The following is a 24,663-nucleotide window of genomic DNA, read 5'->3' as shown; positions in this document are numbered from 1 at the left end:
TTTAAACCGTGCCGAAAATTTCGAATAGGAATTGACTTCGAATCATTGCGAAATCCGTATCCGCTAGAATCGAATGAAATTTTTCAATCCCTCCTAATTCGCCAACCAACAAAAAGTTCAATCCTAACCTACACTTCAATCCTTATTAATTTATGCGTGCAATATGAATGAATACGAATAAATCTGAGTACTAATTTATTATGATTTGATCGGGGTGCACACACTTATGGAAAAGGATTAAAAATTTGGTTCGAATTGAACTTTGGGTTAATGTATGGATTGAGAAGGATTGAAAATTTGTTTAAGATTTGTTATGATTGATTTGGTTTTAATCGAATACAGATTTCGTATTGATGTGGAATAGTTCGGATAGGTTCGGAATTACTTCATATCCAGAATTTTCGCTAGGGTAAGTATTTAATCAATTTAGACATTCCTCGTTCTAAAACAAATTTTAATTTCTTTTTTTTTACTGAGGATCCAACTACCTATCGAATTCACTTGGAGCGACGCCGCAGTAATTTTCTGCGATGTTAATTTACTCACTCGAAGCTCGATACGGTTCTGTTAGCCACCGAAGAACGAGATGAGTGCAAGTGCAGCATCGGATCGTATCGAGGGTGTTTACGACACTCGAGAAGTGCCACCGGCAGAAGAGACTGACGGGAATTAAATTAGATTCTCGCGGGGTTGCCAATGGCGCAGACGACTCGTCGCGACTCAATCTTCAGTCTGCCATTGGCGGATGGCTCAAGGGTTGCGGCAAATCCAAATCAGTTTAGTTTATTTTTCTCCATTTCAGCATGTTATAAATGGACAGTATTTCTTAATTGTTAACTTTTTAACATTTTTTAAGTCATGTGAATTTCAAAGGGAGTTTCATGCCCGATTATATGACCAAATCCGTTTTTAAAATGATTTTTACTGTAACCGGATTTACAGCCCAGCGGTTCAGTCCTTCAAATTTAAGAAAAATCATGAATATTTAATTGAATTAAATTAAACAACCAAAATCTGTCAATTTTGAGGGTGAACCACTATGGATTAGTGAGGCCAAACTATAAAAATTTAGTCTATCGAAACAGATGACAAAGCTATTAAAAGCTAAAGATCTCATCTCAACAACTCATCTTTACCCTGCAATGTTAATTCGTTACGATTTTTGTGTGCAAATATTAATTCGTAGAAGATTAAATATTAATCGAGCTCGGCGGAAGAGAAAGTGGCAAGATACCCGTGTTCACTGTTCACAAGTCTGACTGTAGTTGCGCAGCACGAATGTAAATAAACGCTTACAGGTCGTGGCATCGCATAAGTCGTCGCTGTAAGTGAGTCCCTTGCGTACTGCGTTCCCTTTCGCTGCCGTTTAAGCGAGCGGTAGATGCTAATTGAAATATCGCGGCCACTGAAATGCTTGGCAAGTTTCCCTCTCGAGTCACAATCGCGTAACGAACGCGAAAAGAGGAAGAAAGAGAAGAGCTGAAGCAAAGGAAGAGGAAAAAAGAGCCTCGGGAAGAGAAGGCCAGGCAGGGAGGGAATCGTTCAGGAGAGCGTAAGAGAAGGAGCAGGAGCAGAGAGTTGTTGTTTTAATTACCCGTCGCCCTCCGAGTGGCAGTCATTAAGCCACTAATTATAACGTACGCGAAAATGAGTTGAGCCATCCGCGTAAGAGGAAAGAGGACAGAAGTAGCAGTACCATGGTAAAGAGCGAGAAGAATACAGGAGAATGAAGGAAGCTGGGAAATTGTAGTAAAAGGTGGCTCGAGGGTGGAAAAGAGTAGAGAGTAGGAAAGCAAGAGATGGGGGAGCCGCTGCAGACGTAATTGCGTTGCCGAGAAGTTTTCCTCGGGTGAGAGGTAACCAAGAAAATAATGAATGGGGTAGGTACGGGCACAGCCCCTGAGTGAACCGAGGGTGGCTATTCAGGGCCGTCATATCGCGTGGTTTCTCGCTAGTTCAAACTTTTCAAGAAAATAAACGCCAATTGTGAAACGCTTCCACAGTAAAGTACACGCATTATCCACGCCCATATTAAGAACTTTCGAGAAGGAAAATATTTTATACGACACCATAGTTATATTCCCATAACATCTTAAAACCATTTGTTTTCCCAAACTTTAACACTTCAATGAAATTGTAAGTAGAATTTATAAAATGGGACAAATCGTACAAAAGAATGAGAGAGTAGTGGTGTTCGGTATATCTAAAGGTAGAAGAGTGGAGGGCAGTGGTATGAAAATGCAAAGCGACGAAGTACGAAGATAAAATTCTTCGCCTGTAAAACGTTGACGTGAATCGAATGCTTTCGTCGTCCTCTCCATCGATGTTGTACACCCACACCACAAAGTTCCCCTTCGATAATCCAATAATCCGATACCCCCGAGGTATACCCCGATTCCCGTAGCTCGTGTACGATTCATTCTTCACCTTACTCCCTCCACCCAAGCCCACCCAATCGCTCGTCTTGAGTGTGGAAAGTCAGAACCGTAAAGTGCGGGTGCCGCGAAATTGAGACGACTCCGCCTTTTCCGACTTGTACTTTTAACTCTCGTTTTTCACTTCCAACTTCCAATGATATACGGCCGCTGTTAACGTTACCTCTTTTTAACGCCTTTCGATGCAGATATAAAATGGTATGCATTGCAGGGGACGATAATTGTAGCTCTTTTCGAGTAATGGTAAATTGAATAATGAAAAAACCGAGGGGTTAAAAATTCGATCGATAGGGTTTACACTGTATGTACATCTACTTCTGACTTTCAGATACTGCAGGATATTTCAGTAACTTTAGAATATTTCATAAGACTTCAGTGACTTCTGGATAATTCAATGACTTCTGAAACTTCCTTTGACTTCTAAGGATTTCTGTGAATTCTGGAAACTTCGCAATAATTTAGTATTTTCAGAATATTTTGTGAGACTTCAGTGAAATTTAGAGACTGAACTGACTTTTGGATAGTGCTGGAGTCTTTAGCTCATTTGGAAGATAAATGCGACCCTTAAGTTAACAAAATCTTTCAAAATTCAATAAATCCTGCAATATGCAAAAGAATCATGAAAGCTTCACAGAGGTGACGTAAACTTATAGTGTGAACAATATAAAGGCCAAAAATTATATTTTGTCAACATATTCAGGGTTTACTTCACCAAAAGTTACACCATCTCACCCTTAAAACAATAACGTAGTTTTAAAGTGTCTTTTCTTAATTTTATACAAGTGAGTGAGTTTAATTTCTGTTTTTTATTTAAACTTTTCTTCAATAAATAACACAAAATAAGGAAGGAAGATTTCAATATATCAAAAACATTTTTTACAACCCTATGCCAGAGACTTCAGTGACTCCAGGTGACTTGAGAAAACTTTAGCACAAGTCTACACCTAACAAGGTATGTTAAGCTGGCACTACACTATGAAGGTATAGAGATGTAACCTATTTCATAATTTAGGGCTCATTTAGGGATAATTTGGGCCCGTGGTCCTAAATTTTGGGCTCTTTTATTTTATTTTAAATAGTGTTTGCGCTAGCTTAACGTTAAGATGGCCGAACATTGCTGTAAAAGGTGCTAAAAATGATTTCACGGAAAATTCACCTTATACAATAATTTAGGGCTCATTTAGGGCTCATTTAGGGCTCTGGGAATATGATAATAAAAAATTTAAAAAGATTGTTTAAACAATTTTTGTTTAAACAATTCTAGTAAAAATGAAGAGAACAATTTTCGTCCTTTACCCTATAAAGCTCACTTAGGGCTCCATTAATATGGTATTTGAATTTTACAATAAATTGTTTAAACAATTCTTTTTTAAACAAATTTGCAACAAAAAATATTTTCTTTTCTCCTGCATGATTTCAGGCTCATTTAAGGCTCCTGAAGAATCATCGACCGAAGGTCGCGCAATATTTCCTTTGTCCCTTTTTTTTTATATATGGTGTTGTGCCACCTCAACGTTATAGAAAATGCATGAAGAAAACAATTAAACTCATTTTTACTCCTCGCATAATTTAGGGCTCATTGAGGACTAATTTGGACCCGTAGTCCCAAATTTTAGGCTCTCGTATTTTTTTTTTTAAAATAGTTCTTGGAATAACTTAACAATAAGTTGGTTCAAGATTGCTGTAAAGCGTTATAAAAATAATTTTACTAAAAATTCACCTTATAGAATAGTTTAGGGCTCATTAAGGGCTCTACGAATATAATAATTGAAATTTTTTTAAAAATGTTTAAACAAATTTGCCAAAACAAAATATTTTCTTTTCTTTTCTCTTGCATAATTTCAGGCTCATTTAAGGCTCTTGAAAAATCATCGACCGAAGGTCGCCTGATATTTCCTTTGCCCTTCTTTCTTTGTTTATATACCATATGGTGTTGTGCCACCTTAACGTTATCAAAAATATATGAAGAAAACAATAAAACCCATTTTTTCTCCTTGCATAATTTAGTGCTCATTGAAGACTAATTTAGGCCCGTAGTCCCAAATTTTGGGCTCTCGTATTTGTTGTAAAAAATAGTGTTTGCAATAGCTTAACAATAAGTTGGTTCAAGATTGCTTTAAAACGTTATAAAAATAATTTTACTAAAAATTCACCTTATAGAATAGTTTAGGGCTCATTAAGGGTTCTGAAAATATAATAATTAAAAATTTTTAAAAAATGTTTAAGCAAATTTGCCTAAAACAAAATATTTTCTTTTCTCTTGCATAATTTCAGGATCATTTAAAGCTACTGAAAAATCATCGACCGAAGGTCGCCTGATATTTCCTTTGCCTTTTTTTTAGTTATACATGATGTTGTGCCACCTTAACGTTGTAAAAAATACATGAAGGAAACAATTAAACCCATTTTTACTCCTCGCATCAGTTAGGGCTCATTGGGGACTAATTTGGGTCCGTAGTCCTAAATTTTGGGCTCTCGTATTTTTTGTAAAAAATAGTGTTTGCAATAGCTTAACAATAAGTTGGTTCAAGCTTGCTATAAAACGTTATAAGAATGATTTTACTAAAAACTCACCCTATAATATAGTTTAGGGCTCTAGGAATATAATAATTAAAATTTAAAAAAAAGGTTTAAACAATTTTTTTTATTTTTTATCATCATATCCCCAGTGTCCTAAATTATTGTATAAGGTGAATTTTCCGTGAAATCATTTTTAGCACGTTTTACAGCAATGTTCGGCCAGTTTAACGTTAAGCTAGCGCAAACGCTATTTTTTTCAAAAAATAAAAGAGCCCAAAATTTAGGACCACGGGCCCAAATTAGCCTCAAATGAGCCCTAAATTATGCGAGGAGTAAAAATGGGTTTAATTGTTTTCTTCGTGTATTTTTTATAACGTTAAGGTGGCACAACACTATATATAAAAAAAAGGCAAAGGAAATATCGCGCGACTTTCGGTCGATGATTTTTCAGTAGCCTTAAATGAGCCTGAAATTATGCAAGACAAAAGAAAATATTTTGTTTTCACAAATTAGTTTAAACCAAAATTGTTTAAACATTTTTTTTTAATTGTAATTATTATATTCCCAGAGCCCTTAATGAGCCCTAAACTATTATATAAGGTAAATTTTTAGGAAAATCATTTTTATAACGTTTTACAGCAATCTTGAACCAACTTTTTGTTAGGCTATTGCAAACACTATTTTTTACAAAAAATACGAGAGCCCAAAATTTAGGACTACGGACCCAAATTAGTCCTTAATGAGTCCTGAATTATGCGAGGAATAAAAATGGGTTTAATTATTTTCTTGATGTATTTTTTATAACGTTAAGGTGACACAACACCATATATAACCAAAAAAAAGGGCAAGGGGAATTATAACGCGACCTTCGGTCGATGATTTTTCAGTAGCCTTAAATGAGCCTGAAATTATTCAAGAGAAAAGAAAATATTTTGTTTTGGCAAATTTGTTTAAACAAAAATCGTATGAACATTTTTAAAAATTTTTAGTTATATTCCCAGAGCCCTTAATGAGCTCTAAACCATTCTATAAGGTGAATATTTAGTAAAATCATTTTTATAACGTTTTACAGCAATCTTGAACCCACTTATTGTTAAGCTATTGCAAACACTATTTTTACAAAAAATACGAGAGCCCAAAATTTGGGACTACGGGCCCAAATTAGTCCTCAATGAGCACTAAATTATGCGAGGAGAAAAAATGGGTCTTATTGTCTTCTTCATGTATTTTTTATAACGTTAAGGTGGCATAACACCATATATAACAAAAAAAAAAGGCAAAGGAAATATCACGAGACCTTCGGTCGATAATTTCTTAAGAGCTTTAAATGAGCCTGAAATTATGCAGGAGAAAAGAAAATATTTTTCGTTGCAAATTTGTTTAAAAAAGAATTGTTTAAACAATTTATTGTAAAATTCAAATACCATATTTATAGAGCCCCAATTGAGCCTTGAGATAGGTAAAGGAAGAAAATTGTTTACTTCATTTTTACTAGAATTGTTTAAACAATTTTTGTTTCAACAATTTTTTTATATTTTTCATTGTCATATCCCCAGAGCCCTAAATGAGCCCTAAATTATTGTATAAGTTGAATTTTCCATGAAATCATTTTTAGCACCTTTTACAGCAATGTTCGGCCAGCTTAACGTTAAGCTAGCGCAAACACTATTTAAAAAAATAATAAAAGAGCCCAAAATTTAGGACCACAGGCCCAAATTAGCCCTAAATTATGAAATAGGTTACATCTCTATACCTCCATAGTGTTGTGCCAGCTCAACATACCTCACCTAACATCATGAGCTGTTAACACCTCGAAAAGAACTACAGTTTATACTTGTCTTCCAATTTAAATCCGCAATTTTCTTTCGGGAAAGATCCCTCATCCAAGTCCAAATTCTGTCCCAAACTAATATTTAATAACACGAAAATATGTGCAATGGACCACTCGAAATAACTCAGGCGGACTGGATTTATGGTGCTCGCGTGATATAAACGGACAGCCGCGCCAAAAACTGCTCGTATAAATATTAGAACTCGCTATCGTAATTCGGTTAATTTTCCACGATCACTAGACCAACACCAGCAGGTTGGGCGCGAATGACGATGGACTTTTATGTGTATTGAGTTTTCAGTGGAAAGTTCATCGCATAACACTCGAACACAAGCGCATACGTGTCACGCTTTCATCCTTTCGGTCAAGCAGTGTCTGTTGCAACGATAATTGAAAACTACTGACTCGTTTGCAATACCGTGTCAGAACTTAATTTAGCTGCCCAGGTGAAAATCGATATGGCAGATACTGGCTTGGCATAAGCCAATAAAAGATATGAACAATGAAAGCCGCCAGGACGCGTGATTTCAATGGTTGAAATTTGATTTTCTAAAAGCGTGTCCGCGAATAAAAAAAAAGGTATTGCATTGTTGAACAATGAATTGAAACTCCTAATAGATTGAATCAAGTAATCCTGGTGCTCGCATTTGCCTGAACATTTTAAATGCTGATCATCCTTCCGAGTTAATTATAGCCTCCATGGTTGGTGTATCCTCTCACTTTCCTGAATATGATTGATAACATTTACATTTTTTGAGTCATTATTATCTTTCCCACTTAAACAAGAGCATAATCTCATCGAGAGATTTTAGGTATAAAGATGTTCATCAATAGGAGGACTGGCCATTGCTCCGGAAGATTGGAGAATAAAAACGTAGCAATCAATTCGGTTCCATGGGGACCGCGTCTGGCATCCTCAAGTAGAAGCGGTAGGACATTGGAGTATTCTACGTTTAGAGGGAACGAGTGCGATAAGTACATTCGTCATTACCGACAACGCCATCGGCAGTGCCACTACCAGCTAGTACAATTGCCAGTACGAGAGCGTGCACGAGCGAGGGAGCGCAAGTGAAGTGTGCTCGGGACATGGAGGAACAGGGTGCTGGCAGGAGGATAAGTGGTCCTCGTCTTCACAGAAGGGCAGAGAAGCGAGGGGCAAGCGAGAACGTGGAGGATCTGACAGACGGCGAAAGATCGGGATGTTTGGATGTTTGAACTACGGAGTGCTGCGTCAGCACTTCAGCCTCTCTTCCAAGTCTCTCTTAAGTATCCCTTTTCGAAAAGGCCCTATCTGCCGATAATATAATACTCTCTCACTAGACGAGCAAGTCGCGGCTAAGTGGTGTGTATACAATATCGCTTATTATTCGCAAGCAGTGGGGAAAAACAAATATGATTGCGCCTCGAAAGCCTTTCAAGTAACGAGTAATCTCAAACCGCAATTCTCAGCGGCGAAATTGTTCAGCTGTGTATGGCTTGACGCGAGGAAGGAATTTGAAACGGCGAATGGAGTAACCCGATCTAAGTCGAATTTGACTAAAGCAGTGGTCGGCAAACTTTTTGCTTCATTTTCAGGTATGGTCAGGCTCCACCCGACTTAATTTTTTATACTATTTTTCAGTCTATTTATGTACCTTAGCGTGAGTGAGCTTACTCCAGCAAGGGTCTTTTATCCACAGGCATGTCGAAGTAAGGAAATTTTAAAACTTTTAATTTTTAAATTAGCGATTAAAAAATAGCATTATCAGCATCTACGAATTTTTCCGATTCCAATGATATATTACTTGCCTAGAAAAGTTAAAAATTTGAAGGAGTTTAATATCAAGAAACATCAGCTTTACAGTCAATTAAATACTAAATACTTCTCAAATTTTCAACCTTTATAGAAAAATTAAATGTCTTTGGAATCGTAAAAATACGGAGATTCCAAATATATTACTTTCAAGTCACTGATTGTAAAATTACGAATTTTTTAATGTCACATTTTTTTCCCATTTTCTAACAAAGGACCCTTGAGGAAAGGGGTGGTCTGGCCAAGCTCGCAGTGCCGACCACTGGACAAAAGGAAGGTAGCTTGTTTCAGATAATTATAAAACAGGTTACCTCCCGAGTGGAAAGAGGGACTGCTAAGCTGCTCTATATCAGAGAAGCTTGGATAGTGAAAGATAAGCCGATCTAGCACCCTAAATTTTAGGCAGATTTATTTACACATTAATCATATTAATTGTTCAAACTAAAACTTTAAGAAACTCTCGTCAATAATCTGTATGCAAATTATAAATAGCAAGGTAATTAGGGTAATCGGCTCTTAAACATTGCGCAGGTTTTAATACAAATTAGAGAGCCCTGGTGTGTCAACTCGCCTTCTACAAAAGCGCGTCACACGCTGTAATTAACGAGTTAATAGGGATCAGTTTCACCGCAGGTGGAAGAACCTTCCCAGAGCGTTAATTACTCTTGAATCCTTAATTGACCTCCCACTTTGCTCGTACTAACCCCCTCCCACGAATCCGACAGGCGCCTGAAAGTTGTAAACCCCTAAGCTCGATAATCGATTAGCGCGTCACTGGGTTACGAGATGCGAATTAGGGGCACTCAGGATATTAGATGCTCAAGGAAGCCGACCAACTACAACGACAAGTCGTACATCTCACCAGCGACGACCAATAAAATGGCGCCACACGTTTAGATAGTGGTAAATATTAATTCTCGAATCAGTCTAATCAGCTGTTTTATTGCTCTAAAGTTGGAAACTTTCACTTTAATGTATCCAGTAAAGAACGCTCTCTATATAAGATTACTACTATGCTTACGTAAGTCTGCAGTTATAATTTGTTTAGGTCTTAATACTAATCGTTTCTAATTTTCTTTTGGGTTTCCAAGTAATTTTCGCCTTTATAATTTTTACTATACAAGAACATCTTGTCATGTGCTCAGAACGATTCTTTGAGGGGAACAATCTGAAGATGACGCTGATTAATAATGATAGAATAGCTAGTCCACTGCTCATAGCTAAATGATTTTTGAAGATATAAATCAAATCCACGGAGCAAATTGTTTGGCCAATTCTACAGGGGGCATTTGAAGATTGATAAGGTCCCCTTTTCCATGCAATTCAGGGTATATAAATCAGGTGCGAAGGGGGAATTGGGGATCATTTAAACGTCGAAACTCACACAAGCGGGGACACAAGCGGGGTTGGCTTGGCCGCGATCTGACCGCAAGCGAGTGGCTAGACTCACCGGCAGAGGGAGCAAGAGGGCAGAGTCTGGTCGAGTTCGCGATCCTCTACATCCTCGTGCAAGCAAATACAGTCTCGTGCCATGAGTATGCCGCATGTGTATATCGACTTGTGTGTATAGAAGTATGTGGTCTACTACTGCTCGGGCTAGTGGCCACTCTTTGGTTGAGGCGATGCAAGGCCAGCACCTACCACTAAGCCCACCTGATATATCCACCCTCTGCAATCTACTCTCGGCCAAATCCACAACCATCCTTTGCCTCGCCATGCTCTATCCACAAGTCCTTTCCTTTACACCACGCGCCCGTAGTCGGCTTCGAACCGCAAGCCACAACGGGCTACTGCCTTGATTAAACGCGCCATAGACCGCCATTATCGCTGATTACGCTGCTAAACATTAACGGACCCTCTCCCTGCAGCTCTTCTCTGGCACTATCGAGTCTGATACACACGCGCCACCTGCCTGTAAGGCATTCCGATTACCAAGCTGATGGTCTCCAAAGTTTCCTTTTGATCTGCTAACTTCCAGATCCTCCAGAGCTTCCCTTCCGAGAAGATCGATCGTGACCACTTTGTGGCTGAAAAAACAAGACAAATACGAGATTTGTTATGCTCCGGATGTACATCCTAAAATGGACAGAGAGAATTCCTCTTGTCTGAGAGGAATGATACGTCAAAAATAAGGATGAAACTCTCGTTAAGATAAAGAATGCCGGGTTCAAAATTTGGAAGTTTACACAAAAAGGGCCGCAAACTGACACTGAGAATAATAGCCTGATTTGAATATCAACGTGCGGATTATAGTTTGCTGGGTATGATCTCGAAATTGATATTCATGACCTATGAAATTTAATACGGTTCACTTCGTTAATGCTGAATCAGCATTAACGCATTGCTGATGCTTTATTTTTGAATTGAATATCAGACAACACATGCTTCTGAATGATACAAAGTTTCACAGTACCAGCACGGGTTCATTACATTCTCCATGAACTACTTCTCTACAAAGGAAACTAATTTCGGGAACGAAGGTCTAAAATAATTATCTCAGTAAAATATCCTGCTCAAACTCCAAAGCATAAGTAAAGCGTGAAGAATTTAAGAAAGGTATATTTTCAGTAGGGGAAGCACCCGCTGCTCTTTCTGACACCTTATTGTGATGTCGAACCCTGTCCTCTCGCTCCCTAAATTCACTGGAATCCATCAACTTGCAGAATCACAACATGCTTAAATGAAACAGAAACACTGTGATCGAGTACTTAAATTAATACAGAGTTTCCTGTTACTCAGTAGAGTAGTAAAGTGAAGTGATTTGTGTAAGTGCCATTAATTGCTGGCTAAATGCATGGCGTGAACCAGTCCCCTACGTATATCAACATGTGCATTCCTAGTTCCGGACCCAGATAAAACGTCAGTCCCAGTGACCGAGTATCTTCATTATAACCGTCGACCTCGAAGCTGAGAGGCTTTTGTTTGCTATCCCGGAAAATAGTGTTCGTTGTGCCAGGAGAACGGCATAAAATGGTCGGTGTGAACAAAAGCTCTAGGCGAACTGTGGTTCGTGTATCCACTTACGTAATGTACGCGCGACGTAATTAACGGAGGCGTTCAGACCGCACTGTATAACAAGGCGGAAACGCAAGGTCCCCTGGGTGCGAGACGAAGCTTTGCACAAAACACAAATTAGTCTCGGCCCCTTCGAGATCTCGCGGCGGCGCTCTCGTTAAGGCGTTGACGCTCCCGAGACTCCCTCGGTCGCTCTGTCCCACGCCATTTACTGCTTTCTATACAACCCCCCACACACACACACACCAATATCCATTTATATATCTGATTTATACCTTCTGCTTACCCTCGGATTGTTTACACTGTTCGTCCCCCCTAAAGGCAGAATCACTGTTGTACCCTATTCAGTTTCTATCTGCACGTCTTCATAATTTTGTGATTGGGGGCCGCACTGCAATTGCGTAACGGATTATCGACCCTCTCCTGGCCCCTTCCCCTTTGAGCTTTTACGTTATTTAATTTTGGCCCCTTATCAACTCTATTGGTATCCACTGGAATCATAAATATATGGGGATATAGATTTGTCAAGCTCAGCTTAGAAGACAGCACCGTGAGCGGAGATATATCTTGTATGCAGGCACAGGGCAGTACTACAGTTTCCTCAGTTTTTCCTTATTTGAAAAGAGAGTTGTTCCTTTATGTTTACATCCAAATGCCACATGCACACCTGACATTTTAAAAATAGAGCTCTAAACTATCACCTCAATGCTGTGTCATGAAGAACTGACATAATTCGAATAGCAGCCATCAGAACCGTTTCAGCCGCTTTCCCCACTTGAGAAAGGATCAGACCGGTACCAATATATGTTAGTTTTGTAAGCATCTTTGAAATTTATTTTAGTTTCAGGAAAGGTTCATACAACTGTGCGACTGCAAACTAACACTGAAGCCAATTTCAGTAGGATATTGAATCCTTGTGGTGTTAGCTACGGAAATTTGCCCGCAGCTCCGTTTCGTATTCCATAGGCAAGCAGTCTGTGTATAGTGTATCGATCAAAGGGGGTTTAGATTGGTCGTTGCAATGCAGGAAGTTCATAGTAGAGAAAGGACTGTGTGCGGTCTAGAGCTACACGTCAAACCCAAATTTCCTGAACATCACTTCCTCAGATCTCATTTTGCGAAAATCAAATTTATAGCATTATATATCGACAATAAGTTACAGCATTTAAAATTAAATTGGAACTATAATCGATATTGGAATAACCTAGTCTAGTCCTGAAGTTTCTTTACAAGAATGTATTAAATCTATGACAAATCGCTTTACTAATACAAGCTTGTGTTGATTGATTTATAACACTTCATCCAAAGTGATAATATTATCAGTTGTTTATGCACAGACTATTTTAGAGTGATTCAAAAGGGGACAATTAGCATGGAGCTATCAGTACAATTTATCCGATAGATAGTACAACGAAGGACTTTTGGTCGTAGTAAATTTTCCCGATTGTGGTTGCTATATAGTGTCGTAATTATGTTCACATGACGATTAACATTTGTTTTGTTGAGTCATGTCCTACCACAGAGCTGAAACCAACATAAAGTCTACAGTGCTCTCATGATACATCGTTTTCATCAATCATGAACAAGAATAATAAAATCGTCCAATCACCACATGTATCCACCTTTTTTAATGGACTATAATCTATATGGAAAACTTAAAAAACCTCTTTAACTTCAACGAGTCATGGGATCAAGAGACAACATGCTTAATAGAATAAGTTACAGCATCACCAATCCTTAAATATGCTGAACAATTATGCAGCGCCCAATATTTCCAACGACATTCCAGAGCTGGGAATATTTGGGCATTTTTTCCCGTACTAATAACAAAAATCCGTCCAAGCAAGCATTGACGACTCTACAAAATTCAGTATATAATCGCGAGAAGAATAACACAGGCAACTCGAGTAATCGCCTCGGGGTTTTATACCTTCGTTCTCGCACTCGGGGAACGAGAATCGTCAAAAAGGAGGCAGAGTTAATTCCCTGGTGCGATGAAAATCGCCCTTAACGACCGAACCCTAGCCAGGAGCGAATGCAAACGACATTTTTTTAACACGCCTCCCCATGGAAACGGGTTTTCTCTGAGTCGTGACGTGAAGAGCGGGGCCGACCTCTTAACGACTCCCCTGAGCTTGGAAGGTTGCTTTCCACCCTCACGTTGATAGCTGACATAACGCGAACACCCAGGCATCGATAAAAGTACCAAGCGACGAGCATAAAAGCACCACGAGGACACGGTGGAGGTAAAAGAGGAGAATTGCGAAGCTCGAGTGGGCATGTCTGTAAAAGTGTGTGTGTTTGCAAAAGTGTAAGTGAAACATATTAACCGGAGCCACACAACTGAGGGTTTATTTCCGAGGTAAAGGCAAGAGTAAAAGAGGACGTTTGGAGTGGGTGCAACGAACGAGGCAGCACGTACCGCAAAGACGACTCATAAAAGTCGTAAAAGTGATAAAAGAGAGTCCAACCAGTGTCACCGACGTAACCGTAGGTAGGGTTGTAATGCTCCACCTAAAAGCCCGACTTACGAGTACCCGCGAAGGCACTCTATATTGTACCTAAGTAAAGTAAAGGATAGTATACATTTTCGCACGAGATCCTAAAATGTCGGACTTAACGACCCCGCAGCTCCCTTCAACAGCGTTTAGGGCGAGAATTTAAGAATCCACTTCCACAATGTTTTATTATTCTCCAACGTAAAAGATGTAACGCACGTAAAACAACGGCGCCTGTCGCTTGCACTCGCTACTAACTTCCTTTTTTCAATGCTCTCTTGTATCTGTTCGTGTGATCCATTTGTCGCTGGAACTGTTCTAGTCGTAAAACAAAAACTTTTGTCGTTCGTTCTTGGAAAAGAGTTGCAGGGCATAAAACTATTCTCAAGGACTCCTCAACAAATTTAAACTGTAAGTCTGATCCACAGTAAATCCGTCATAAACCTAAAGAGAACTCGAGACTTGATGAGTCTCACCGAAATTGAGGTCGACCCCAAGATCATTAAAGATCCCCTCAATATCCAAGGGATTGGTCCTCACATCTGAATTAGTTAAGAAGATTCCTATCTCTTAAATGTGCTTTCCTTTTTCAGTTTTATTCGCAATTACTTAGAAAAAAATTTCAGTTCTGGAAGAGAATCCAGATGCGAGTAAACTTGCAGTTTTCCAACTCTTCCCAACATTTCCTTAAATAACTGTCAATAGTTTATCTTTTCCTTTTGACATTCCAATAGATATATGCATTGTCATTCATCTGTAGAAAAAGGGGATCGCAAAAGGTATTATCGATAAGAGGTTGTGAAGAAATGTGAACGCGGGTTCTGTTTGGTATATTGAGATGTCAGTGGAGGCAAGGATAGCTCGATTTTTCCGATAGCGAATTTTTCTCTTCATGTCCCCCTCGATTCTTGTTCTCCGCGTTTGCCCTGCGTTCTGATTCGTTAACTCTACTCTCTACTCTCTTTTCATCCTCTATCTATTCACCCCGCCTCCACTATCCTCTTGAAACACAAACGACCAAACCAGTGGCGCACCGCTGCAGACAGAATAAAAATTGGCAAAAAAAGACCACAAAAATTGCACACGTCGAGCTTACGGCAGATATTCATGAAGTATATCCACGAAATCATTTACGTGACCCTAGCAGTGCAACTTGCAAATTGGAAGTTTATGATCGAATGTATAGGTTGGAAATTGGGGTTATTTAATTAGCGAGGTGATTAATAATCAAAGTTTAAGTGCCTTAATTACTGGAAATACATAAACAAAGGTTCAGTATAACGCTTCTTCAAATGTTCTAAATTTATTTTTATGTACGATAATCTGTTCCTACAGACTGTTCATTACTTCATTCACACACTTGATGTTGGCTAGCGCAGCGGAACGATCTTCGCAATTGGAGAGTTGTGTGGAGTAGATCCAATCACAGTGTGTATTTTTCAGTGAATTCGAAATTTGCGAGGATAGTAAACAGATCTGTAAAATAAACGTGAAAAATCGCCGAGGCCAGAAGTGCGGAATCGCTACTATCGACCGTTGGTACACAGCGGGTTCGGGTGCTTTTTTTGGAAGGTAGGTTCGTTAAACCAGCAAATGAATAATGAGCGAGCCGTCGAGTGGTGAGAATACGAGCAAGCGAGAAAGAGGAATGTCGAGTCTGGATTGGTTCGCTCGGACGAGGACTTTTGGGGGATGGGGTCGAAGGTTGAATCGCGCACAAAACAACGAAATCGAATCATTCGCGGTGGCTGACGATATTTTTCATGCGTGAATTTTCCAGATCCCTACCTCAACACGTACTTGCACCTCTATGTATCAGTCTACATGTGCATGCCAGATAAATTTACCCAAATTTACTACTGAAATTCGTGCGTACAACCCGATCGTCGAATAGTATTTTGCATTGCTTTCCCTCACGTTTTTTCCTACGCCTCTTTACTCCCTCGAATTGACATGGCGTTAATTACTTCCGCCGTAGTTGGCCCTCACAGTAAAAAAGTATCATTTTTGTTGCAGAGCATTTTGCATCAGCGATCATTTCACTTTGAGATCATAATGACCAGTCTATTCGAAATATCTTGATATGCTTAAGCATATCAAAATGTCTCGAAAAGATTTGAGCTTCATCTGTCAAACGAAATGAGATGATCGTCAATTTTTTGCGTGGAATTCATAACGACACAACCTCTAAATATTTTTTCTATCCCCGCGCAAGTGACAACTACACTTAAAAAAAAATGATACCGAAATCAAAAGCATTTTGATCGGCCGCAATTAATTATCGACTTCTGATATCATATGATCTGATTCGGGATCATGTATTATTTCAAAGTAAGATGGCTGATATGTTATGGTTTCTGATCGTGCAGCGTACTTGAAAAGATAGAAAATTAACGAAATCTGACATTAGAAAATATCACCTCTTAGTCAAAGTTGTCACTTGTGTGCGGTCAGATACAATTTTTAGGTTATGTCGTTATGACATAGGTGCCAAAAATTGGTGGTCACTTTGTGTCGTCCGACAAATAAACTAAAGAATATGATCAAATTGACCTGAATGGACACATCATTATGCTGTCGAGAGTCAAATGATCGTTGGAGCAAAATGCTCTGCAACAAAATTAATCCTCTTTTTACTGTACTGGCCAACTTAGCTTGCGTTGATACATGATCCCGAATCACATAATTATGATCTCAAAAATCGATCTTTCATTCCGGCCGATAAAAATGCTCGGAATTTTGGTATGATTTTAGTTGCATATCAAAATGATATTGATTCTCGTATAATTTTTGACATTTTTACTGTTGTCTGTTCGATACACACACACACAAATCTATGAGGTTCTTCTGGTTCGCTTAGTGCAAAATCTGCATTCGGCCTCAGTTAGTACTGCATGTTTAAGGTAGATGAGATTGCGTATCAAATTTGCCGAATGTGGCCGAGAGTTAGGGGAATAGAGGTAAAACTAATGCCTGACCGTTGGTGCGTATGTTGCAATTAAATATCGTAAATTCGAAACTCAATAACGCACGTGCGAGTGGCGAATATTACACACAAACGAGTGACTAATTGCGAATCAGTCTACGGACATAGGTGTCGGACGGGAAATGAGAATCGATTGTCCGACCGAGCGTGATACGCGTATTTATGTTTGCGTGGGCTTTCATTTTCCACTCTATGTACTCGCACGTACTGCACCCGGGCTCGCGGCTCACTGTACCACCCGGCCTAGATAAACGCTCGTTACCAGCGTCAATAAACAGAGCGAGCATTAATAACAATATTGGAAGCGAGCAGACGAACGAATCGTTACCCGCTTTCGTGTCCTCTCCGATTTTGTCAAACTCCCCTTCATTTCATGATGTTCTGTCCTTCTCGTATGTCCTGGGCAATATGCCCAGCGGCACATCCCTTCGATTATACCGGTCTACAATGAAATACGAGGGATCGCGCAAATCTCTTAGGGATTTATACATACGCCATGAAAAAAATAGAACGCGCGGAAATACTAGAAAGGTAAAAAACATCGAGAGGAAAAAACATAAAGAGAAAGAGTGAACTAGTAATTCGTCGTTCGAATGCAGACATGAATAATTATACTTTTTGCTCGAGTACGTTGCCATGGATTAGCCGTGCGTATGCATTCCAATTCCTCTATTGCAGTGGATTCTACCGGCTAATTTATGTATAGTTGTGCTTCTCCCTTCGTTGGACCAACTCTTTCCTTCTGCCAAAGCGAAATGCGTGATTTATGATTTGAATGGTGCATCCGGCCGGAAAAACGAGGAGAGATCCGGTCTACTAAATATTCAATAAAGGCGAACGACATTCCCGTCACGTTGCATGCAGAAGGAGTCGACGAGTCGAGGGCGAAAAGAAAAGAAGGCACAAGAAACGTAGACTACTAAAAGCATCGTTGTCGGTGGAAACTACTCTCTAAATCTGCACCAGGTCAATTTAGCAATCATAATAAAATAATATTTTAGTACATTCAATCAAAGAATCATAGCAAAAACTTAAAATCCATAAATCTGATCAAACATTAAAAAAGGTGAATGGTGCAGGTGCTTTTAAATGACAAGCAACCTCAGATATTACTTTGATTTCAAGATTGGACTGTCATGTACAAACCCGTTTAGTAAGTATTTCCTATACGAGTAAAACTATATTTATTCCGTAATTAATTTAGCTGACTTACAGCCCGAAAATAAAAAAATTCAGTTCATTAAGAAATTCTTCTTGCTACTTAAGTAAATGTGTAACAACAACGCTTCACATAAAACTTAGAGGTTATGCTTCACATGGTTTACTCTGGTGTTTCTGAACTGATTAGTGAAAAAGTCCGAAATCACTGATTAATCAGTGAAATGTCTAACTATTATTTCAATCAATGCATTTTTCACTGATTCATATTTAGAGAGTAGATCCCCCTTAGTCCAGGCGCCCTGGTTTTTTTGAGGAGTTAAATGCGACCTAAGGCTTGACTATCGATTTTTGTAGTGCTGGCATATAGAAGCATATAGAAGCTTGATAAATTTCAGCCCAAAATAATAATTAGTTTTCACAATAACTTATTTGTTATTAAAAAATGGACTACTTTTCAACGGAATTTCTACAGATTTAGCCGAAATTGTCTCAACAAAAAGTGGGCTATTGCCCTCTACGAGAGTTGCGGTATCAAGTCAACTTAGCGGCAAAACGATTGTTCATTATTCAATTGCACAAAAACGGGGTACAAAAAGAGGATAAATATTTGGTCATAAACAAATAGAATAACTTTGCCAATTTTCACTTTGTGGAATCAGGATGACATTCACTTCATTAGTGCTATTTTCAACATATTTTCAACAAAAAAAATTCTTGAAATTTCAAGGGGGGGGGGGGGAGATAATATTTTTTTCTTTACAAATGACTTCTACTGCAATTTTAAATCTACCGAGCTGTGGCGGCGGAGTGGGGAAACCGCTACTGCCGTTCACTTGCTCACGCCAGAATTCAATTCATGCGTTCAAATTGAAAGAAGTTCGTATATTTCCGAAATCAATTGACATATGAAGATGTTTTATTTTTTAATTTGGGCTAGCATTCCATACTGATTACAAATCTAATGGGAAATTCTCGAAACAATCATATGCTCTGTCACCAATCTGACTTACCGTTCACAACAAATACATGTAATAAATTATCCTAGAAAAGCATTTTCGGAAAATTTTCAAAATGTGGGCTACAAACCAAAGAAACTTCATGTTTCTTTTTTAGAATATGAAATATTAAGTTATTATGCGGAGAAAATAGCTGCAAATATTATTTTTATACAAATTCATTTATTTACATAAATTTAGTCCATTTTAGAGTTTAAAAAAATACCATACAATCTTTTTCTACGTTTTTTATAATAACGGATCATCCTGTATCTGTTGCAAGAATAATAATTGCAGTTGAGTTCTTAAGATTGTACCTAATATTGAAACAAAATTTATGTTTCTCTTTTTTAAACTTAAAAGAGACAGAATTTATGTTGAAAGAAGCGCTGCAGATATTCGTACTACACTATTGCATTCAACTTCTCTTGCAAAGAGAGGATTCACAGGTAAATGTATCATAAATGGCAGACAGGTATTGCATTTCTTCAGGTGGAGGGACAGTTTGGCATATTTTGGAGGAGCAGGTGCATGTACCATAAGTCATTTTATGATTAGAAATTTTTACGCAGCCGTTTAGGCATTCATACCTGCGAAACGCCGCTGTGAGCACCGTTTCTTGTACTCCTGTGTATTTTGTGAAAAGCTCACTTACAATTCTGACATTTTGAATATTGGTTTTATTTTTGCAGCAAGTGTAATGTCTTATAGTTTGTGGTAAGTACATATAATGCAACATTATTATGCATGTGTTTGTACACACTTCGACTTGCTTCACTATTTAAATGTTATACTATTAACGTTTTTATATTAAAAGTGAATATATAATATTTCTTTTTCAAACTATTACACTGTTTAAATATTATGATCGATTAAGCTAAATCACATGCAATCTCAAAAAGAAATAGAACAGAATGTATTTCATATAGGAAAAGTGTAAATAAAGAGATAATAATAATGTTCAAAATAAAAACTTAAATTTCTCCAATACTGATTAATTTTTCCTTATTCAAACTTTTTCTGGCTATACTAAGAAACGAAACATCACACGGACGGCCCTTGATTTATTTTTAAATTGAGTGTCTCTTCGAAACGTGTTTTTTAGAATCTGTGTAATTGTAACCTAACAAATTTTTCCTAATTTTCTGGGAACTGAATTACATTTTGCTAAGGAAATGTCTTCCCTCTATATTCAGTATCTCGTTTTCTGGGGGAAGGATCTTTGTTTTATTTTTTAATAAAGTATTTTGTTTTTTATCACGATTTTGACAATCCATGTAATTTTAGTGTGAATCATGGAAAATTCATTTTCTCCAAACTGTATCATCTTTTTAAATTTAAACTGTTTTCCACGTGAATTCAGTACCTTAATATTACACTGGTGGATTGTCTTATTTTTTAATGAAATATTTAATTTTTTATAAAAATTTCGAAACGTCTTTCAGAATCCGTCAGATTCTAACCTAACAAATTTAATCCTCATTTTCTCAGAAATGAATCATCTTTTATTATGGAAACAGTTTCCCTCTACATTCAGTATCTCGTTATATCGGAGAAGGATCTTTGTTTTATTTTCTGATACAGTATTTCGTTTTTTATCACGATTTTGACAATCCATGTTATTTTAGTGTAAAACATGGAAAATTCATTTTCTCGAAACTGTATCATTTTTAAAAATTTAAACTCACTGGGAAAACGAACCGTTAACCGAGCTGGATAAATAGCTCGGTTAAAGACATATTATTTAAAAAGAACAGAGTAATGGTTGTAAGTAATCATGTGCTTGTTGCTATCACAGCCGAGCTAAAACGATTAAAGTCAAGTGGTAAAAAATAACACATTACTTGGTTGTCAGAACCCAGTTTGACTCTGCAAAATTTGAATGAGTAGTTCTTTGCTAAAATAAAACGGTTTTTTCGGTTAAAAGCAAACAAATGCTTCGTGATAAATTTTAACCAAGCTGCACCTAGTAGTTATATTTTCACAAGCAAACTACTCACTTTTCACACAACCAATATGCTTGTTATTTTTTCTCAAAGATATTGTCTGTTTTTTATCTATCAAATTTACTGGGTTCTTTTTTAACATTCTTAGTAGCTGAATCTAACAAATTGCAGTTGATAAGTTTTAACGAAGTGCTTTTGAACTTGGCAAAAGTGAACCAAGTTGAGTTGCGAGTTTTTAACCTAGTAGAGATATAATAAACTGTTGTCTGCGCAGTTAAGAAAGGAGCCATCGCTAGCATCGCTGTCAAAATAATGCTAACCTCAAAATAATGCACATGCATAACATTTTTATTTAGCACAATAAACTTTGTTTATTATTATGCCTTGAAAACAGTCGAGGGACGTCCGTTATGACATTTTAATTGTATCTCCGAATTCTTTTTTTTTACTGAACTGTCCCCGATTGACCAGACGACAAAGTATGACATGCCCCTGAATCGAAAAATTATTATTTCTGACACGAAATTTTTTGAATAAATCAGTTGATGTTTGTAGTGCATAATTAATTATTTTTAATAAATAAACATTATTATTAGGTAGAGAATTATTTTTATATTGTTATTATAGAATATTATTACAATCAATGCAGTGGGAATGCATTCGCTTGCGACAGCCAAGTACATTGGTTACTGTAACCAAGTAGGTTAGTTGGCGTAGCAGAGACAGTCGGTTGCGACAGCCAAGTGCAATGGTTACTGTAAGCGATTAGGTTAGTCGGCGTAGCAGAGACACTCGGTTCTGGCAGCCAAGTACATTGGTCACAGTAGCCGAGCAGGTTAGCTACCGCAACAGAATGAGGTTGGCTAACGTAACAAAGTAGGTTGCTAATTTTAATCAAAAAATGTTAGCCGATACAACTTGGTTAAATTTTACAACGCAGTTTGCAGGTGCTATATTAGCAGTCTTACTTGGCTATTTTTAGCAAAATTTTGGTTATTTTCAACAAGTATGTTTTCTCAGTGCTGTTTTTCTCGTGAATTCAGTACCTTAATATCTCACTGGTGGATTATTGTCTTATTTTTTAATGAAATATTAAATTTTTTATTAAGATTTCGAAACGTCTTTCAAAATCCGTGAGATTCTAACCTAACAAATTTAATCTTTATTTTTTCGGAAATGAATCATCTTTTGCTATTGAAACATTCAAGTTAAGATCCTGCCTCATTTAAAATGTATTCGATCTTAATCACTTTTCTAATAATAAATACTAGGAAATATTAGAAATTTCACACCTAAATCTGTTTTTTAGTCCCAAAGCTTTACACAATGGCGGATAATGTCGAGGACATATGTATGATTTGTGACCAACAATTGTTACCAGGGGACAGCGTGTTGGCCAGCGTGCAATAGATAGCCTCGTAGAAGCCGGTCTCCAGAGGAAGGACAATAAGCACAAAAAACTACAAAAATGTACATCCCTATACATCCACTTGAATTGTCACTCAATTTATGTGCGGAAGAGAAGTGTCGAAACGGCAGCGAAAGTTGCAACCACGTCCACCTCAATAAGAAGGAGCAGCACATATGCACGTAATTTTGATTTTTGCGTACTATGCTCTTTTTGCGGTAACGATGCATGTATAAACTTAAAAAAGTCTCCCGTTAAATATGTCAAAAAGGACAGTACGCGAACAAATATTTTAATAGAACTTGTAGAGAGACAAAGTAGAGGACAATCGGATCTCACGCGTCAATTTAATGATTATATATTTAATCGATTAAACAATGTCATAGATTTACCTGACGAAAAAGGTCGTTATCATGCTCTTTGCTTGAAGGGTTTTTATTCTTGTCGTCCCACTAACGTTCAAGGACGGCCAGTCAGCCAGGAGACGAGTGCGATTCTACAGCATATTTATAATTTTATAATTGAAAACGAAGAGGAATGTCAAATTTCTTTAAACGAAATACTGAGAAATTTTAAAGGCGAGGTGCCACACATTCGCACAATAAAATTAAGTTTAGAGGAATATTTTGGCAATGAATTTATTATTCATAGGATGCAAAACGATCTTATAATCCTATTCCGCGATTCCGAAAATAAGCTTCCAAATAATTTGTGGCACGAAAATTGAGCAACAAGCGAAGACGAGGAGCGTTCCAGAATTGTTGAAATGGCCGCTAATATTATTTTGCAAGATATTCGTGTGCGTTATTATGATATTAATCATTACAAAGCTCCGAGTAGTTTTTTAAACGATGTGGAATCTGACATTCCATCAACTCCCAAATCATTTCTAGAAGTGTTGATAAAATAACATAAATTATGCAAATCACGTAAATTAAGCGAAGTGACGGATAAAAAATGGTGTAATAGGATATCAACTGCGGCTCATACGATAATTTCCTCTATTAGGCCACCAAAATTTTTATCACCACTCCCAAGTGGTTGGAGCTAAACACACGGCCCAGTGTTAGTCCAATTTTGGCAGCCAAAGGTCGGCTAAAGTTACTGGGCCAATATCGGTATTTTAATCGGCCCAGTGTTGAGCCACTGCTGGCAGCCTATATTGGCTATTTATATTTGCCGATCCTTCACCGATGCTTGGCCCAGTATCGGTACTTTATTGCGCCAAGTATCACTTTTAGTACGGGGAACCATGTTTCACGAGGATCAGCCAAAGTCTGGCCCAGTGACGGCACAATACTGGGCCAAATGTCACTTTTATTATGGAAAACCATGTTTTATTTAAATCGGCCCAATTTTGAGCCAGTACTGGCAGGCTATATCGGCTTTTTATATTTGCTGATCCTCCACCGATGCTTGGCCCAGTATCAGCACTTTATTGCGCCAAGTCTCACTTTTAGTACGGGGAACCATGTTTCACGAGGATCAGCCAAAGTCTGGCCCAGTGACGGCAAATTACTGGGCCAAGTGTTACTTTTACCACGGCAAACCATGTTTTATTTAAATCGGCCCAATGTTGAGCCAGTGCTGGCAGCCTATATTGGCTATTTATATTTGCCGTTTCTCCACCGATGCTTGACCCAGAATCGGCACTTTGTTTCGCCAAGTCTCAGTTTTAGCACCTAATAAATAAATCTTACACGAATGATAAAAAGAAATTTATTGAAAAATTGTCAAAGTACACGATGAAATTTGTTAAGTTCTGTCATTAAAAATATTTAATGTTTATGAAAAAATACATTTCTTGTCATTGCAAAAAGTTGTAAAGCAGGCTGCAACGAAAAAAAAAATATTACGCGAAGAAAAATTGTAATCGATTTAAATTATTTATTTAAAAACTTTTCTGAACTGCAGCTTATGAGGATGACTTTTCACAGAGTTTCAACTTGTCGGTTTAGCGGAGTGGTTAGGTTAGGTTCGACTGCTAGGCAATAGATTTAGGTATATAGATGTAGGTTCGATACCCCGTAGCGTTAGAAATTTTATTTGTAATATAATGTTCAAAATGAAATATAT

The 24,663-nt window shown here is 37.8% G+C and overlaps 1 protein-coding gene across 2 annotated transcripts in view; it reads right to left on the bottom strand.

Annotated features, from left to right (window-relative positions):
• The window catches only part of LOC117177948 (protein groucho-like), a 201,259-nt gene that overhangs the window by 41,992 nt on the left and 134,604 nt on the right, over positions 1 to 24,663 (bottom strand). The window lies entirely within an intron of this gene.

This window comes from Belonocnema kinseyi, chromosome 8, assembly GCF_010883055.1.
Source record: "Belonocnema kinseyi isolate 2016_QV_RU_SX_M_011 chromosome 8, B_treatae_v1, whole genome shotgun sequence".
NCBI lineage: Eukaryota > Metazoa > Arthropoda > Insecta > Hymenoptera > Cynipidae > Belonocnema > Belonocnema kinseyi.
This window is presented reverse-complemented; position numbering and strand designations above follow the sequence as displayed.